Source organism: Myodes glareolus, chromosome 15, assembly GCF_982192425.1.
Source record: "Myodes glareolus chromosome 15, mMyoGla1.1, whole genome shotgun sequence".
Classification (NCBI taxonomy): Eukaryota; Metazoa; Chordata; class Mammalia; order Rodentia; family Cricetidae; genus Myodes; species Myodes glareolus.
Genome location: NC_142040.1, coordinates 6,746,909 through 6,753,106, shown reverse-complemented (window position 1 = coordinate 6,753,106; position 6,198 = coordinate 6,746,909). Strand labels below are relative to the sequence as shown.

General features: G+C 44.6%; 1 pseudogene; it reads right to left on the bottom strand.

The window, feature by feature from the left end:
• Positions 1–524: 524 nt before the first annotated feature.
• LOC125394095 (tubulin alpha-1B chain-like) lies at positions 525–5,727 on the bottom strand (annotated as a pseudogene).
• Between the last annotated feature and the right edge of the window lie 471 nt (positions 5,728–6,198).

Here is a 6,198-nt window from a genome sequence, read left to right as displayed (position 1 = left end):
CTGAGTGCTGGGATTAAAGGCGTGCACCACTACTGCCCAGCTGAGAGTATACATTTTTATTTCACATAATTTATTGATTCTTTGGGAATTTTACACCATGCACCTTAATTCTGCTCACCTCCAAGTCGCCCATATCTTCACTTCACCCCTGCAGCACCCCCGTAGAAAATTTTTAATTTTTTTTTTAAATCAAACAAACCAAAACAAGCAAGCAAGCACGCAAACTTTGTCACTTCTCCATCTTTCTTGCCTCTCCAACATCTCTTCAGTCGTCCTATGCCACAGGAGCTGTGCTGTGTTACACTGTGTACCCTGTGTTCAATGGTCCGGTTAAGACCTCTGGTTTCTGGTACACCACCATCGCTGGATCCTCACCCAAACTCTTCTCAGATATCCTGTGACTGCCCCAAGTCATGGAGATTCTTACCACAGGAACAGTCCCTTCATGAAGGTCCTAGATGAGGTAGAGGTTAGGGTGGGCCAACCCAAAGCCCGGTTGTGAGCCTGGGCGATGGCTGAGCTGGTCAATCCAAGCCACTGGGGCCGGGCCACCCCCTCACGTGAGGGGGAGGAGCCAGCTCCACTATGTGGCAAGGGGTGGGGCCATCTCTTCTAAGGACGGGGAGGACAACTCCTCCGTAAGGGTAGGTAGGGGCCAGCTCTCTTACTGCAGGGTCCAGTGAGAGCTGGGTCAGCTCAGCATGGCCCTCTGATTTCATCACATGTCTTCTACGTCCTCCTGAGGTGTCGTGAGCCACAGACATCAACAGAGACCCCAGCTTCAGCGGGACCATGGACCCAGACACAGCCCTTGGCTGCAGTTTGGGCCCAAGCAATATCCTGGCTCCAAGAGAAAGGACAGGCCACTCAGATCATGATGGTTCTGGTGGTGGCACGCTCCAGACACCAAAAACACTGTGGGTTGTGTCTCCAACCCCAGGTATCTGAGTGATCTTTGGTGGCAACACACAATGTAGACTTCAACACAGACCCCTACTGCAGTAGGACCACAGACTCGGACATGGTTCTCAGCAGCATCCAGGTCCTCACCAGCCCCAGGTGACAATGCAGGCCACTCAGATCTCCCTTACCCCTGTGGCAGCATGGTCCTCAAATATACTAATATAACTAAGCGTCCACATGGCCTTCAATGATAACAGGAGCTTTGGCCATCAACACAGACCCTGGCTGTAGTTGGACCACGAACCCAGACATGACTCTCAGCTGCAGCTCTGGCCAGGACATCACCATGGCAGTGGTAGTAGCACAGACCACTCCGATCTATAAGGCCCTAGCTGTAGCAGGGCCCTCAGACACCAACATGACGTCATGTGACTGACCTGACCCGGGGCAGCCTCACGGCTCTCAGTGGCAACAGGACCCAGGGGCATCGACCCAGATCCTGGTTGCTATAGGACCATGGACTCAGACATGTGTTCAGGCCGGAGAACAACTGAGGGGTCAGTTCTCTCCACCACATATGTTCCAGAGATCAAACTCAAGTTATGAGACTTGGAAGCAAAACCCTTTCCATGCTAAGCACACTCTCCAGTCCTGTTTAGGCTGGTGAAACTTGAGGCCACAGATACTTACTCCTTGATGACGGAAGTCACAAAATAATCCCACACCTGTTCAGAATTATGAATAATAAAGGGTTATTTATTTAAGGGAAAACTTACAGATCACTGTCCTCAGTAACAATCCTCTGTGTAAGTAGGAACAGAGTCTAGCAACTGGAAGCAGGAGCCGGAAGCAAGAGAAGGGGGCTGGAGAGATGGCTCAGAGCACTGGCTGCTCTTCCAGAGGTCCTGAATTCAATTCCCAGCAACAACATGGTGACCAAATCTCATTATAGATGGTTGTGAGTCACCTTGTGGTTGCTGGGAATTGAACTCAGGACCTCTGGAAGAGCAGTAGTGCTCTTAAACGCTGAGCCACCTGTCCCTCCAGAGTGAGGCTGCCTGGGAATACTGGTGGTGCTGCACACCTTTAATCCCAGCACCCGGGAGGCAGAGACAGATGGTTCTCCGTGAGCTCAAGGCCAGCCTGGTCTACAAGAGCTAGTTCCAGAACAGGTACCAAAGCTAAAGAGGAACCTTGTCCTTGAAAGAAAAAAAAAGTGCCAGGTGGTGGTGGTGCAAGCCTTTAATCCCAGCCCTTGGGGCAAAGGCGGGCAGATCTCAGGAGTTTGAGGCCAGACCAAACAGGCATTGGTGATCTCTGCTACAGAAAGCTGCTAATGGTAGGCTTTCTCAGCAGAGATGACAGGGCCATATGTGGCCAGAGGGAAGTGGATGTGAGGGTAGGGCACCAGGTTGGTCTGGAATTCTGTCAGGTCAACATTCAGGGCTGAATCAAATCTGAGGGAAGCACAATCTGCCTAATAAGGTGGTTAAGATTAGTATAGGTGGGGCACTCAGTATCAAAGTTTCTAGGACAGATGCCACATATGGCCTCATTGTCTACCATAAAGGTACAATCAGAGTACTCCAGGGTGGTGTGGGTGGTGAGGCTGGAATTTATAGGTTTCCAGTGGTGGAAACCTAGGGGTTTGGGTAGATGGAGAACTCCAGCTTGGATTTCTTTCCATAATAAACAGAGCCTCTCCATCAGCAGGGAGGTGAACCCAGAGTCAGTCCCCCTGCCAAAGCTGTGGAAAACCAAGAAGCCCTGAAGACCTGTGCACTGGTCAGACAGTTTGCAAATTCTGTCCAAGACGAGGTCAATGATCTCCTTGCCAATGGTGTAGTGGCCACAGGCATAATTATTAGCAGCATCTTCCTTGGCTGTGATGAGCTGCTCAGGGTGGAAGAGCTGGCAGTAGGTACCAGTGCGAACTTCATCAATAACTGTGGGTTCCAGCTCTACGAACACTGCCCGGGGCGCATGCTTACCAGTGCCTGTCTCACTGAAGAAGGTGTTGAAGGAGTCAGATTGTGCCTCTCAACTGCACAGCATAAAACTAAGATACCCAGAGATAGCTGAGAAGAAGGGGTCAACCCCAGAAGCAAATGAAGGGTATTTGGGGTACTTTTTCAATTGCTTGTTTATGGGTTTTACTGTTTTGCCTGCACTAAACCAAATTGTATAACTCTCATTTAGTTAAATAGAAGAACAGTCACTGAAAGAAAAACAGTAGAGCGTATTTCAGAGAGAAAGACTACTGCCAGCGGTAAGCTAAACGCTCTAATACAGGATGAGCAAGCATCTTGCTGGATAATTCTCTCTAGAATTCAGACTTTAGCTTATTAAATATTCCTTTTTATTAGTCTCTGTAATCTTCACTCATTGTAACTTGATAAAATACTTGCTAAACCTCACATAATAAAGAAAGCTGTATTTCACATAGAATTTCCTCTTCCATATCACTAATTCTCCTCTCTTAATCTTGAGCATTCTTATTTGTAGGTGAACACCACCCACCCAGACCCCCCAAGCCAGTGTATGTACCTCCTGCCAACTATAGCTAAGATGCTGGAATTCCACATCATCACATTAAGTAACGGGCATGCTTCAGGTTTTCCACCGTCTGAGCACTAAGACCACATTTGCTCAGCACTAGTGCTGTAGTCACTGTACCAACTATTGATATTAAATCTTTGAATGCAATAAAAGTTAACAGTGATATTTTTATGTTATGCCAAAAAAATCATACAGCCTGTTTTCCCTTTTTGATTACAGTTCATTTAAGGGAAAAATGTTGCTGAGTGGTTTGACAATGCTTTATGTGTCTTCGACTGATAGAACACACAAAACGTTTGAATAGGCCCATTTATTTGAGCAGACGTATTAAATAATACTTTAAATGTGAACATGAATGTCATAAATTTTGTAGTCTCTTTAAAGTAGGATAAATCTGGTATTTAAAGTGGTCTTTGTTCAAAGCCATTTTTTTTCAAACAGTCATAAAGGGACTCTGATTTGTGCGGCATGAACAATGTCAGCATCATCATTTTAATGTTATCCATATGGGCTTCTAATAATAGATAAGAGTCTACATTTGTATTATATGTCTCAGAGACATTTAAAATCTAGATAAGGAAAGGCTGATTTCATTGGCCCCATAGTTAAAGGAAAGCAGACCCTAATTAAAAGAATTCTGTTCTGAATTAACTAGTTTGACATGTGCTAATTGACAGTTCCTGTGAAATGGTTCTAATTAAAGTCAATATGTCTTTTTCAATTAAAAGGAAATTAAGAATATACTAATATACATTAACAACTTAATCTGCTTTCAATATCCCATACATCAGCTGCTTTTCCCCACTAACACTGGAGAAGCATCTGACGTGAATCATCTACTGCTTGCTTATGGTCCCTCATTATGACCTCATGCCAGCGCAGCCGCATAAGAAGAAGGTAACCGGAACACTAGCTTTTCAGAACTCCTACATTCTCATTCGCTAAGTATAAACATGCCTTGCTGTATTTTAAAAAATGGACATTTCTTAATAAGAATCTTCGCTAACTGGAAACAAATACAAGTGTTCTCAATTAGTTTGTCTTTTTACTATAGGCCTTAGAGGTAATTGCATTCTGCTGGGGAGAAGGCTGGACTATGTTTTCATCATTTGGCTTGATTCAAAGCAAAGCTTGATTTGAGCAACATAAAACAAAAACATCTTTCAAATCATGTTCTGTTTACCAAATGAAACTTTGGGGAAAGCTCAGGTGGGAGAACTCTGCACGGTGTATGCAACAGGAAAGTGGAAAGTAAGGTTGCTTAGATGCCAACAGTGCCGGAAGGCTCAGCATACAAAGGCAGCGGACCAATAGGAGCTGTCTATAGCCAAATAAATAAATATTCATGGACACACTAGCAAGGGTGTGGTGTTAGCTAAATATTCATGGACACACTAAGAAAGGTGTGGTGTTAACTAAATATTTAAAGATACACTAGGAAGACTGTGGTGTTAACTAAAAATTCACGAACACACTGGGAAGGTTGTGGTGTTCATAGTTGTAGGTCTAGTGAAAGTTATATTGACCTGAAAGACCAACACCAATGCAAACAACATTAACATCACATGGAGAAATATATAAAAGATTAAAAGCTATTTGTTTCTTAGTGCATGATTATAATTTAAATACTTTAGCCACAATTTTAAAAGGCCTTAGGAGAAAGTTTTCAGAAGACACTATATGCAGTTGTTCAATTTGCTGTAGATAATACTTTAATAGACATTTCATCCCCACTTCCTGTTCTCCAGGTTTTAAAGTTAAATCATAAAATACAGCTACTTAAAGAAATAGTAAATTACTTGTTTCCAACAAAACTAATTGATTTGTGTCTAATGTACATCAAGAACAACAGGTAAGTAAGCCAATTCCACTATTTCCTTTGTTCACTTCCATTTTTAAAATATAAAATTTGCTATTCCCTGTAACTTTCTGAGTAGGAGTGGGAGAAACGTGGGGCAGCCTGCCAGCCAGGCATCCCTAGGTCTTCATTGAAGCCATTTCTTCCCTAATGTGTTCTGATATCCTCTTCTGAGTAATTATCAAAGGTTTAATGAAGGTTATCTTGTGTGGGACTCTAAAAGCAGCTGACATCTAGCACGTCCCCAGAACGAGTGAAGGCATATCAACCCGCTTCAGTAAAATGCCCCTCACAGCTGTAGCGATGGTCAGCCTCAGCCGTCGAAGTGGTGAGTTCCCGCATGGAGAGTCCCTCGTCGCCTTTCCAGTCCTAGGCTCTTGCTCCTCGAGCTGGTGCAGTAACAGCATGTACTCAGCCTTTTGAAACGAGAAAGGAGCCAGTGCAGCAACTTTTCTGCCTAATTAAAGATCACTGTCTACAGCAGGCCTACACAACACAAGGCCTGCAGACGGCACCCAGCTGTGAAGCAATTGTTCAGGACCCACCCATAGATCTGGGAAGGGAAGCAAGTAGAAGGATACAATACCCATGTCAACAAGACATGAGGCCGTTCTACAGACTCTACTTCCATGTTCACAGGTTAATGCCATGTATCTGAACTCAAGATGGCAGTCCTCATGAGCCGCCCATCTTCCTAACAAAGGCCTCGTTCCTGTAGTGCGGCAACAGCCCAAGCACTTCCTGACGGTGGGAAGTCTACTGAGATGAAATTCTGGAAACCCAGAGTTGTGGCGCACTCTTCTAACAGCTGATATAAGTGTGTATCAGTGCTCCCTGTGGCATATATTTCCTGATTAGAATATGTTTGCATCTCATCT